The sequence below is a fragment of the Bos mutus genome, chromosome 5 (assembly GCF_027580195.1).
Source record: "Bos mutus isolate GX-2022 chromosome 5, NWIPB_WYAK_1.1, whole genome shotgun sequence".
In the NCBI taxonomy this organism is placed as follows: Eukaryota; Metazoa; Chordata; class Mammalia; order Artiodactyla; family Bovidae; genus Bos; species Bos mutus.
In genome coordinates, this window is record NC_091621.1 from 114,358,289 (window position 1) to 114,371,748 (window position 13,460).

At 46.5% G+C, this 13,460-nt stretch overlaps 1 long non-coding RNA gene across 3 annotated transcripts in view; it reads right to left on the minus strand.

Moving 5' to 3' along the window:
- LOC138987996 (uncharacterized) overlaps positions 1-13,460 on the minus strand; it is a 27,084-nt gene continuing 13,624 nt past the window's right edge. Inside the window, exons 2-3 of one of the 3 annotated variants that reach the window (XR_011464352.1) lie at positions 968-1,091; positions 1-852 (exon numbers count right to left, since the gene is read on the minus strand). This is a non-coding gene — a long non-coding RNA (uncharacterized lncRNA). Of the gene's footprint in view, positions 853-967; positions 1,156-13,460 lie in introns of all 3 variants that reach the window. The other 2 variants (XR_011464351.1, XR_011464350.1) reach the window with 2 other exon arrangements.

Here is a 13,460-nt window from a genome sequence, read left to right on the forward strand (position 1 = left end):
TTGGATATTGAGTTACTGTTCATTTTATTAGTTATAATCATTGTACTGCAGATATGTAGGTATGTACACATGAGAGATTTCTTCCATGGGTGCACGTGGAGTGTTTACAGATGATATCACTTGATGTTTGGATTTGCTTTCAAAATCTTCATTGCAGGAGTGGAATCTGGAGCTGGGTATAGATAAAAGAAGGTTGACCATATGTTAATAATTGTAGAAGCTGGGTGAAGGCACATGGGAGTTATTTATATTGTATTCTCTACCTTTATGTCTGAAAACTTTCCATAAAAACAATACCAAAAGAAAAAATCCAGAAGGGGATCAACGATTAAGCATCCATGAGGGCATCTGAGGACCATGTAGAGAGTCCTCACGGAACAGTCAGGTAGCTGGGATGCAAAGAAGGTGCCCAGTTTCCGGGGGATGCCGGAAACTGGACGGCCTGCAGAGGACAAAGCTTTGTGCAGCCATCATCACTTCATATCTCGGGTTGCTGTGTCATTTCTCCTGTAAAGGAGGGGCAGGAAGCTGAAATGCTCCTTTCAGCTTGAACATGCTATGATCTTCGAGGATTTCAAAATCAATTACACTTCACCAGGTTCTCTGAATGGAACACACAAATCTCACTTTCAAGTGAACGAAGCCGTTTACAATGTATCCGCAATGCTCTCAATTTAAAGAATCACCACGGGAAAGTGTCTGGGTCAGTATAACAAATGTTTTGGTGAAGGGTGTGCCTTCTGCCTCAATTTCTTCCTGGCTTTTCGATCTCTTTGTTAAGGTCCATTGACCAACACCTACAGAGTCTGGAGAAGTTCTTCCAAACTTCATTTCTAAGAGCTTAAGGATAATCTGAAAAAAAAAAAAAAATCCTTTAGGTTTCAAATCTCATTACAAAAAAAAAAAAACCACTCAAAGCCAGGTGTCTGCTTTCCTAGCTTAACCACCACGCAGGAACAAATACTACCTTCTTGGTGAGCTTGGCGAGAGGTTTCTTCTGATTTCAGGTCACCGCCGAGCATCAGGTCTGACTGCCCCGGACTGGAAATGTAGGCAGAGTAGGTAGAGATCAAGTCCAGTCTGCTGGGCATCTTCTGGAAGGTAAATGAAGTTCAACATCAATCCTCATGGGAGCCAGTTTCATCGTATATCCTCCTACAAGTGGAGGACAGGAGAGCAGTTAACACAATGTTCTGGTTTGGCTGAGTCTATCAATCAACTGACGTGGGCTGTCTTCCCATTTTTCTCTGCCACGATGGACTGTGTTCATTCACTGTACTTGTGACCCCAAGTATGCAGGCTTTATCCCCACGCCAACCAACTTCCCTGAAGCCAAGTGGGGGTCCGAAAAGTCAGTTCAGTTCTGACAGTGACCACAGGGTTTTAGCACAGACCCTGAAGTGAAGAGCTCAGCCAACAAGACTTGCCCGGGTCAGATGGGGTGCCATCTGGACTCCTGACCAACTGGCCATAAATTCAGGGGTTCCCACAGCCTCCTCCTGGGGTTTGATCATTGCTAGAACAGCTCACAGAACTCAGGAGCAATTTACACACTATTACTGGTTTATTAATGAACCATACTAGGCTTCCCAGGTGGCGCTAGTGGTAAAGAACCCAACTGCCAATGCAGGAGACTTAAGAGGTTTGGGTTTGATCCCTGAGTGGGGAAGATCTCCTGCAGGAGGGCATAGCAACCCACTCCAGAATTCCTGGGTGGAGAACCCCATGGACAGAGGAGCCATGGGGTCACAAAGAGTCAGACACCACCGAAGCGACTTAGCACGTACATAAAAGATATGATAAAGGATCCAAACAGACAACCAGATGAAGATGTCTAGAGGGTGTGGTCTGGAAGGGTCCCAAGCATGGAACCTTCTGTCCCCGTGGAGCTGGGTTGCATTGCCTTCCCGGGCGTGGTTGATTAAGTCATCGGCCATGGGCGATGAACTCAATCCCCAGCCTCCTCCCCCATCAGGAGGAGGGGGGATGGGACCCAAAGTTCCAACCCTCTAACCTTGGTCTCTTTGGTGACTAGCCCCATCCTGAAGTTCTCTAGGGGACCCCCTCCCCCCCGCCCACCAGGAGTGGCCTCATGATAACAAAAGACAGGCCTATCGCTTGGGAAATTCCAAGGAAGTAAGAAGCTATGGGTTGGGAACTGGGGACAAAGACCAAATACATACATACATATATATATATAAATATACAGTGTGTGTGTGTGTCACAGTTACCCTGAAGACTTGGAATAAAATGCATGGAAGTCTCTCACTTCTCCCAAGGAGTACCTGGCTTTTGTCCAGCAAGGACTCAATACTATTTTGTCCTCTCAAAAGCATCTGAACTCAGGAATTTCCTCGTGGTCCAGTGGTTAGGACTCCAGGCTATATTGCTAAGAGTGAGCACAAACCGCACAGCATGGCCAAAAAAGAAAAAGCACCCAAACTCACAGATCACTGGAAAAGCAGACTAGAAGAGTCTTTGAACAATCAGTAAGCCCATATGTCTTTAGCAACTACTCTGCAGGGACATCTGCTAAGGGCTACAGGAGGTACAAAGGAACAAGAACGTCCTTGACAATGTCTTGTTGAGAACAAGATGGAGACAAATCCCAGACTCTGACACCTGCCCGGGGTTTCAACGCTGTGGTCCATCCAGTACCAGTTGGGTCCTTAGCTGCCGAGGACTGGGGCCTCCAGTCCCTACTCTGTAACGTGGCAGTAATGGTAACACGGACTTGAAGGGCTGTTGGGAGGATTAAACCAGCTAATCCCTGGAAACGGTGCCTGGTACATGCCAAGTGTCCCGTAAGCATCTTGTGAACATCTGAGAGGTGCATTAGTGCAAGAAGCTGCTACGGCCAGGAGCCATCGCACCAGCAAGACCTCCAATGCCCAAGGCCAGATGGACACTAGGGAAGGTATGTTTGCCATAAGAATGGAGTTAATGGGGAGACAGGTCCCTGGACTGACTGGGCTGGCTTCCAGAGTGTCTGAGGCTTTTATCACCCGGTCTGAACCTTGGCCCTCTGGGGACCCCTGCCCTCAAGGAGTGTGGACTGGCCTGGACCTCAGAGAACCCAGGCTTTGTACCCTCAGAACAGAACTGTGATTCTATGGGTGTGCGGGTACTGGTCAGTCAGGAAGGGCTCCACGGAGGAGGTGGCAATGGAACCAAGGCCCTAAAGAATGGATGGGGTTTCAGAAGGTTAGGGGCAGAGACAACAAAGAGGCCAGCTTTGGGGTGGCCCATCTCCTCTATCTAGAGGCCACTTTGCTAGGCGAGGTCCCACAGCCACCCTCTGTCATGGTCAGGCATTGTAAACCATCGGGGATGTCTCTCTTTCTCCCTGAAATCCCACTGCTGCTGCCCAAACACAAACCTACTTTTTCTTGCCTGGCTCTCAGGAGAGCCGCTTCCTACATCCCCTCGTCCACAGAACAGCCCTTCTCAGATCTGAAGGCTGAGGTCATGCCAGCCCACCCCCGCCGGCTTTCTCGTCTCCCGAGGACCATGTTCGTCTGGTCCCCTTGAAGCCACACTTGGCGCTCAGCCCAGCTCGGGGGTGCCAACCCACCAGTGGGCTCTGAGGCCTTCCCTGGCCCAACCCCAGGCTTGCGGCTGCTGTCTCATCACCCTCCCCTCCGCCCTCCCCATCTCCGGAGCTGCAGAGATGCGGCTGTCCCTGGCATCCCATCCCAGCTCAGCTCAGAGACTATTCTCAGAACCCTGGCATCCTACCCTGGGCCTTCCCTCGCAGGAGATTTCCAGGGAGAAACAAAACCCAAAGGGAGGAACGTCTTCCTATTGCATCACAAGACGTCAGAAGTGAAACACACACCCCACCACTCACCAGCAGGGTGAGCCCCGGCGAGTGACATGCGCATTCCGAGCCTCCGTTTCCCCATCTGTTAAAAGGGGGTAACAGTGCCCCTACACGGGCTGTAGTGAGAGCTGGATGAGTCACTATAAAAGAAGCATGGAATGGCGCCTTGTGCAGAGTGAGCGCCCTGTTAGTGTAGGGTCTGGTTGGGATGTTGGTTAACAGGATGGGAGACTGCATCAGGCATCCTGGAGACATCATTTAACCTCTCTGAGCCCCAGTTTCTTCATCTTCTTACAGTAGGAATATCATAGCACCTACTTCCCTAAAGTGTTGGACGACCATAGGAGATGCTGCCTGCTAATGGGTCTGTGTTAGGTAGCACCGTAATTGACATGTAGTAAGTCACATTAAAGTTTATAGCATTAAAAAAAAAAAAAGAACCTTTTTCCTTTAGTATTTCTTATATGGACCATTTCTAAAGTCTTTGTTGAATGTGTTACAATATTGCTTCTGTCTTACGTTTTGGTTTTTTGGCCCCGAGGCACGTGGGATCTTAGCCCCTCGACCAGGGATCAAACTCGCAGCCCTGCATTGGGTAGTGAAGTCTTAACCACTGGACCTCCAGGGAAGTCCCAAGAGAAAGAATCTTGAAAGGAAGAAAAAACGAAAGGCTGATCAAGTCTGGATAGAAGAGTGATGACCAAACTCAAGAGAGATGTAAAATGTCTGTAACTCACCCCTCACCCCAGAAGGGGCTCCCTCCACAGCACCCCTTGCCAGGCTGAGCCAGGGGTCCTGAAATAAACCAGGGTTCAAGCAATAGCATATTTAAGCATGCCTGCTTGAGCCCCCAGGAAACCAGGGGAGGAAAAAAATCCCTTGAAGGACTTTTCTCACCCGATAAATACACAGACCTCCTCCATCGGGGAGGGTGGCTGTCATGGGTGCCACAGAATGTGTGGACTTGCCACGTGGCTTTGAGTTCCAGGGTCAGAAGCTTGGGCTTTGCTTTTGAAAGACTGGTTCAAGTCCACAACTCTGCCAGTTACTGGTTATGGAATTTGGGTAGATTTCTTACTCCTTCCTAGCCTCAGTTCCCGCCTTCCTAAAGTAGGAATTATGCAAAGTACCTCACCATAGGCTTTCCTGGTGGCTCAAGATGGTAAGGAATCTGCCTGCAACGCAGGAGACCAGGGTTCGATCCCTGGGTAGGGAAGATCCTGTGGAGAAGGGCATGGCAACGCACTCCAGTATTTTCGCCTGGAGAATCTGATGACCAGAAGAACATGGGAGGCAACAGTCCATGGGGTTGCAAAGAGCTGGACACAGCACACACACACACACACACACACACACGCACCTCACCACTGAGTGCATGCTCAGTCGTTCAGTTGTATCAGAGTCTTTGTGACCACATGGACTGTAGCCTGCCAGGCTCCTCTGTCCATGGGATTTTCCAGGCAAGAATACTGGCGTGAGTTGTCATTTTCTCCTCCAGGGGACCTTTCCAACCCAGGGATCGAACCTGTCTCTTGTATCTCCTGCATTGCAGGCAGACTCTACCAACCACAGAGTAAGAAGCAAATGAATTATTTGTTAAATGCCCAATACGCTGTCTGGTAGATGTAAGTGCTGAATGAATTTGGGTCATTGTTATCCATTCTGGATTTCTCAAACTCCTGAAGAGAGAAGGGCATTCTAGGCAGGAAGTATTTTTAGGGCATATCTGCTGTCTTCTTAATCGTTCTGGTTGGGGATCAGAAGGAGGATGGGGCCATGACCTGAGCCCCGGAATGCTTCTGCCTCGTGCCAGCACCACTGACGTGTGTGTCCATCCAGCTTCGGGGTCACAGTCCCCCTCTGGCTGCAATTGTCAATCTCGTCACCATCAACACCGCTCCTTCTGCAGAGATGTGAACACGCTGGCATTGTTTCCTCCGGCCAATGGCTTCTCTCTGGCCTGTGATTGGTACCCCCGAGATTCCACTGCGGTCCAGGCATGTCAGCTATGTCAGCGTGACTCCGGTTGTGTGCGTCTGACATCCACACGGCCCCGTAGAAGGCAGGCTGCAGCAAAAGGTTATTTGGAATGCTGCTGAATGTTTGATGGCTGTCTGGTTATCTTTTTGGGGTTAGGCCATTAAAGTTGCATCTCGTGTTTTTACGTAACAAAAGAGATAAACTACATGTTGAAATTCATGGAGCATGGAGGGAACTTTTAAGGATACAGACCCGCAGCAGCTAAAAGTTGGTGGGTTTTTTTTCCCCCCTAAAACTTTGTAGTTTGTCTTCCACATGGCGATTTCACTTGAATTCAAAGCAGAGACACAGTGAAGCAGAGAGGCGTCACAGTAACAGACTCAGGAAACCTTGGGGCTCGGGGTCACGTATAAAGAACGTTGACCCATCTGTCTGGCTCCCATGGTCTCATCAGAGAGCTACCTGCTCTGTCCTTACTCTTTCTGCCTGACCTGCAGCATACATATTAAAGAAAAATCATTTTCCAGACAAATCAAAATGCCTCCTGGGTGTCTCTTAGTCAACTCCTCCACCCCGTCCCCCACAACAGCCTTCTATCCCCGTGCTGTTCAGAGGTGGCCTGTGCTTAGTGCTCTGACCACAGCAGCCAGTTCTTGGCCCTCTGAGAGACGGGACACTTCGTCACTTTAGATCCAGGGCTATGTCTCCTTTGCTCAAAGCATCCTCCCCATCCATCTTCACCGTTAGTCATCCAACCAAATGGCCTAAAAAAGAATCCAACTAAATGACAGACACATTGCCAGGCCACGATAGGAAGATGGGCAGACCAAGCATCAGAGCCTTCCCATCCTTCGCAACTGTACTCAAGTGCCACCTCCTCCATGCAGCCTTCCTGGCTATCCACTCAACAGAGCCCCTCAGTCTCCTTCTTCCTGTACTCCTGTAACATTGAAGGGGATCCCTATATCCCTTCAGTCAGTCAGTCCGTTCAGTCTCTCAGTTGTGTCCGACTCTTTGCGACCCCATGATTTGCAGCACGCCAGGCTTCCCTGTCCATCACCAACTCCTGGAGTTTACCCAAACTCATGTCCATCAAGTCGGTGATGCCATCCAGCCATCTCATCCTCTGTCGTCCCCTTCTCCTCCTGCCCCCAATCCCTTCCAGCATCAGGGTCTTTTCCAATGAGGGTGGCCAAAGTATTTCCCTTGTGCTTATATTAAAGGGAAAGTCATGTGTGAACACATTTGCTCTCTACAGACCGTGAAGTTGTTGAAGATAGGGACCTCAAGGTGTTCGTTTTCTATCTTAGACCACTTTTGAGGTTGCAGCATTAAGGTCTCAAGACTGTTCTCCTCCCAGGGACACTTAAATGCACAAAGAAACAGAGCACGATGATGGCACATCGTTTATAAAAGCAAAAAAAAAAAAAAAAAAAAAAAGTGGTGCGGGAAGTCACCCATATGTCCATTAATTGTAGGAAGTGGTTGAATTATGATACATTCTCACTGTGAATGCAGGAGACGCTGGTTTGATCCCTGGGTTGGGAAGATCCCCCTGCAGATGGGAATGGCACCCCATTCCAGTACTCTTGCCTGGAAAATCCCATGGACAGAGGAGCCTGGAGGGCTTCAGCCCATGGTGTTGCAAAGAGTTGAACGTGACCAAGCGACTATTAAAAAACCTTCTGCACTTACAATGAATGAAGCAGATCTATACCAACTGTTCACTGAAAAAAAACACAGCAGCGGGACAGTATGTTGGTGTGATCCTAGTTAGGGTTTTCACAATCCCAATGCTTGGAGAAAGAAAAAAGAAAAATCTCTCTGCTGTGATTGGGAAGGTGTTGGGTTATCTAAAAATGTCAGGGAAATGAGATATCATTTTTAAATGAATTATACATACCTAAACATTTATTTTGGGGAAACAGTGTCAGACTTTTTTTTTTGGGCTCCAAAATCACTGCAGAAGGTGATTGCAGCCATGAAATTAAAAGACACTTACTCCTTGGAAGGAAAGTTATGACCAACCTAGATAGCATATTCAAAAGCAGAGACATTACTTTGCCAACAAAGGTCCGTCTAGTCAAGGCTATGGTTTTTCCGGTGGTCATGTATGGATGTGAGAGTTGGACTGTAAAGAAAGCTGAGCGCCGAAGAATTGATGCTTTTGAACTGTGGTGTTGGAGAAGACTCTTGAGAGTCCCTTGGACTGCAAGGAGATCCAACCAGTCCATCCTAGGGGAGATCAGTCCTGGGTGTTCATTGGAAGGACGGATGCTAAAGCTGAAACTCCAATACTTTGGCTACCTGATGGGAAGAGTTGAGACTCTGATGCTGGGAGGGATTGGGGGCAGGAGGAGAAGGGGACGACAGAGGACGAGATGGCTGGATGGCATCACCAACTCGATGCACGTGAGTTTGGGTGAACTCCGGGAGCTGGTGATGGACAGGGAGGCCTGGCGTGCTGCAATTCATGGGGCTGCAAAGAGTCGGACACAACTGAGCGACTGAACTGAACTGAAACATTTGTTTGAAGTGGATGTACCTTTATTTATTAATCTTTTTAAAGTTTTTAGTGGTTTTGCTTGTTGTTGCTTTGTTTTGATTTTTAGTTTTCGGGTGTGCCATGTGGCATGTGGGATCTTCCGCAACCAGGGAGCAAGCCCACATATCCACATTGGAAGCATGGAGTCTTAACCACTGGACCGCCAGGGAAGTGCCTATTTACTAAACTCTTGATGTCAATCCAAAGCCGATTTTTTAGCATGGGTCCATCATTTTTCCTGGTAAGCCACACCCATAAAGCACTGTCTGTGACTGCTAGTTTCATTTTCTGTGAAGTAGAGGGAGAACATAGAGACAAGAATGCAGTCATTTGGGTGTGGGTCCCTAAATTATGGTATGTAGAAGCTGCGTGTCCAATACAAGTTGAATAAACTCTGTAAGCCTCTTTTTCTCATCTGTACAAAATAGGGCATGGTAATAGTAACCATCAGTAACCGAGAAAAAAAAAAAGATGATACTCTGTTCAGTGTCTTGTTCTCAATAAGGTTTAGCTGATCTATGAGGTATTTTACTTTCCTGTTATCTTAGCACAATAAGATGATGAAGAACCAGCAGGGGACCATCCTACCTGAGACTCTGGCCATCTTCTCTCTCTGCCTTGAAGATATTCAAAGTCCAGAGGTACCCAGGGGCAGTGAGGACTGTGGCATGAAGCACAGGTGGTGTGTGCCAGGGGGTGCGGCAGCAGAGAGCTGAGCAAGTTAGTCTCTGCTCCAAGGGACACCTCAATTTAATAACAAAACATCGTATACACATGGGAAGGCAATAATAATGAGGATGAGACTGTTAGCATAACTGACTCAGTGGACATGAGTGTCCGGGAGACAGTGGAGGACAGAGGAGCCTGGGGTGGTGCAGTCCGTGGGGTCACAAAGAGTCGGACACGACTTAGCGACTCAACAACAACAAATAAGTATGGATTAGGTATTTTCAGTCGCAGTGGAAAATTCAGGAGGCTGGAGGGACTTCAGGAGATGCTTGATCAGACATCTAGCTCTCTCTCTCTTTGGTTTTTCTCACTTCTGCCCTACTCCCTGTGTCCCTTTTGTTCTCAGGCTGGCTTCCTGCTAGTTTAAAAAAAAAAAAAAATCAAAACTGACTCTAGCAATTCTATGTTGTCAAACTTCAGTCCCGAAGGTTGTGCTGGCCTAGTCAAGTTCACGTACCCAAGGCCAACTCAATCCCTCCGGCAAGAAGGATGGGATTATGTCAATTGGCTTGGGCCAATCAGGGATTACCCCTAGATCGGGTGATGGAATGGATTCACATTTATCTTCACGACAACCCTAGGAGGTAAGTACCAGTAGCCTCTCTGGTTTGTAGTGGCAGAAACCCAGCCCAGAGAGGTTAAGTAATTTTCTCAAGGTTGCACAGCTCAGAAGCAGTAGTGCCAGGATTCCTACTTTGGCTTTCTGACTCCAGGCCCCACATTCACAACCACTAAGCCCTAGAGTCTCCCAAGACACAAGCCCCAGTGTGGTGCCTGATGGGCACTGCAGACAACACTTGTTGGGTAAACTGAGAGGAATGACTGCTGGCTAGGCTCAGTTGGTAGAGAAGGCAGGGCTTGAGCTAGGTCTTAAGCAAGGGCAGGAAAATCAGATCCAGTGAACTTTCAGAGATAAGAATCCTGTTATACCAGGAATAACAGAGGCAGTTGGGTCAGACAGCTGCCGTCTGCCATCTATATACAAGCTGAGTGAACTTTTTAAAATTATTTGACTCCTCTGAAGATCCCCTGGAGAAGGGAATGACAACCCGCTCCAGTATTCTTGCCTGGAGAATCCCAAGGGCAGAGGAGCCTGGCGGGCTACAGTCCATGAGGTTGCAAAGAGTCGGAGGTGACTGAGCGCCTAACACTTTGCTTTTGACTCTCTGAGCCTACAGGTGAATCAAAGACCCATGGGGAAAAGCTCAAGAGAGAAGAGGGACATCCTTGCTGGTCCTGTGGTTAAGAATCCGCCTGCCAGTGCAGGGGACACGGTTTGATCCCTGGTTTGGGAAGATTCCACATGCTGTGAGGCAACTAAGCCAGTGGTTCACAGCTACTGAAGCCCAAGTGCTCTAGAGACCACTCTGCAACAAGAGAAACCACCGCAGAAGCAGCCCAAGCCCCGCAACTAGAGTAGCCCCTGCTCAGCACAACTAGAGAAAGCCCACACACAGCAACGAAGACCCAGCACAGCCAAAAATAAATACATAAATAAAATTTTAAAAAAAGAAGAGAGCCAAGAATACAGTCCCGGAAACCCTGAAAGGAACCAGTAAGAGTCCAGCCAAATCGTAAAGTGGAAAGTCTCTTGGGAGGGCAAAGTACAATGTCACAACTCATGGGCCTGCTGTAGAGACAAGTCTAAAGCAATTATTCTATAGCAACCCCACCACTGCCAGCTAGGAAATAGGAAAGTGAAAGTGTCAGGCGCTCAGTTTTGTCCAAGTCTTTCAGATCCCATGGACTGTAGCCCATCAGGCTCCTTTCTCCACGGCATTTCCCAGGCAAGAATACTGAAGTGGGTAGCCATTCCCTTCTCCAGGGGATCGTCCCAACCCAGGCTTTGAAGTGAGGTCTTCTCACATTGCAGGCAGATTCTTTACAGTCTGAGCCATCAGGGAAGCAGGAAATAGGAAGGAAGGGAATCAAGATGAACCCTCAGGAGCTATAAGAATATCCTAATAGATAGCTCCTTACAGTCACACAATTCTGGACCTTGATGAGACAACGGACAACATTTGGTACAATCCGATTGTCTTATAGATAAGAAAGAAACACATCTGAACACATATCGAGGCTTGTAGGCAAAGTGCCTAGCACAGTGCCTGGTAAACAGCAGGTGTTCAATAGATATTAATAGTATTTCTCATTATTTTTTGAAGTGACTTATCCGAGGGATCAGAAATCGGTTAGTGACCAAAAAAGATGAGAATCCATATCCCTTAATGCCCAGTGCAGTGCCTTCCATTATTCTTAGCTTTTTTCTTCTACGGCAAATTCAAGATGAAGGATGCCAGGTATCGCTAAAAGTGAGGGGTTAGTCTCTTTCACCCAAAGCCAGCAACCCTCCTTAGTACCCAAAGTGGGGGGAAGCTATCATAGAAAGAAAATGTAGGAACAAGCACCAGACAAGGAGTTTGGAAACCAAGATTATGGATGTTGATTTGCCATTAACTAGCTCAGTGATCTAGCCAGTTGAGCCCCAGTTGACTCATCTATCAAATTGGAGATTTGGGGGAAAAAATAAACTCCGTTTCCTTTCAACTCTGAAATGTTATGGAAGTAGGTTCTGTTCTTCACGTTGCAATGGATTTCTTTATACGAGACCATGACTGAGTTCTAGGGGAAAATTGTATAAGGCAAAGGTCACACAAAAATTGAAAGTAAGAAAAGACATGAGAGTTGGCTTCGGATATTTGGAGAACTCTCTAGTCACATAGGGGTTAGACTGACTTTGTGAGGCTCCAGAGGCAGAAATAAGCACGCAGAGTAAAAGCCACAGGGACTGATTCTTGCTCAATACAAAACAAGATTATGTTCATATATCTGCGGGCTCATTTGTTAGGGCCACATAATGTGTATAATTATTAAATCTTTCAGATGAATTAACCTTTTTATCAACTGTTCTTTTTGTCTCTAGTAGCAGCTTTTGTCTTAAAGTCTATTTTGTCTGGTGTTGGTATAGCCACGTTAGCTCTCTTTTGGTTAGTGTTTGCATGATACATATTTTTTCATCTTTTTGCTTTAAATTTATGTCTTTGAATCTAAAGTGTGTCTCTTGCAGATGGCATGTAGTTGGATCATGTTTTCTTTTATTCTGCCAACCACTTCCTTCGACTGAACTGCTTAGTTCATTTACACTTAATGTAATTAAGTTAGAATGGACGTCTGTCATTTTGTTATTTGTCTTCTGTATGTATTATGTCTTTTCTGTTCTTCTATTTTCCATTGATAGATTCTTTTGTCTTGAATAGTACTATTAAGTGTGCCACTTAAATTCTCCTGTTTTATTTCCTTTAAAAAAATCTTTTTTTCTTGGTAGGTGTCCTGAGGATTACAATTAAAACAATGCATTAATACCAACTTAAGTTCAATAGTTTGCAAAAAAATTTACTCTATTACAACACTATTCCCTCTCACTCCTTTGGGGTATTATTGTCATGCATATTACATCTTTAAGCATTATAAGCCTATCAGCAAATGCCTTGAACCAATGTCCCTTAGCTTTACCAAGAGACCCAGTGTGTGTGTTGGGAGAGTTTGCCTTCAGCAAGGAGGCAGTCTTTAGCTCTTAACTATCACTTTCCATTTGCACAGAGGCTCAAGGTCGGCTGGCGGTGAGTAATCAGGGCTTTCTCAGGTCTTGCCTGTGTACATGAAAAGCCATGCACATGCAGTGCAACTTTCTAGATTCCCAAGAATATGTCAGAACTGTTCAAAGCCCATATGGACAGCACATTTTCCAGCATTTCCTTTTACTTTTCTCAGCCAGCCTCTTGTTAGCTCCAATGGGTAGCACCACCTCAGGTAGCTGAAATGTTAAACAATTACCGCTGATGGTTTCGGGCAAACACCCTGAGGAAAAGCTTGTTCAGAGAGCAAGCTCCTAGTCAGGTCAGATAATGACAAACCCTGAGAAAGAAGCTGTTCTAGAAAACTGATAGATAAGTCAAATAGTGGCATTTCTCTACCCTTAAAAAAGCAGGTAAGTTTGGAAGGGCGACAGGACAAAAGGAAAACCTACTTAGATAGGCAAAAGTAACAGGCAGTAGTGGTCTGGTAAAAAAAGCAAGGCATCTAGCCCAAAAGTTAAAAGTAGGGAAAATCACTAAAACAGAAATGAACAGTAAGAAGTATCTAAAGCCATTCAGAAACCACAACCCATCTGTGAATCACAATAAAACACTGAGGAAGAAACAAGCAGAATGGGTAAATTGTAACAATATAGTTTAAATGAAAAGATGCCATTCAATGAAAAGTTAATCCAAAAACTTAACTTCTTTAATTTCAGAAGTGAGGTGTGCTATTTTAGTCCTAGACTACCACCGACGGGCTGTGAGATTATAGATGTAAGTGAGATGCTGTCCCTCAGTTTTCTAA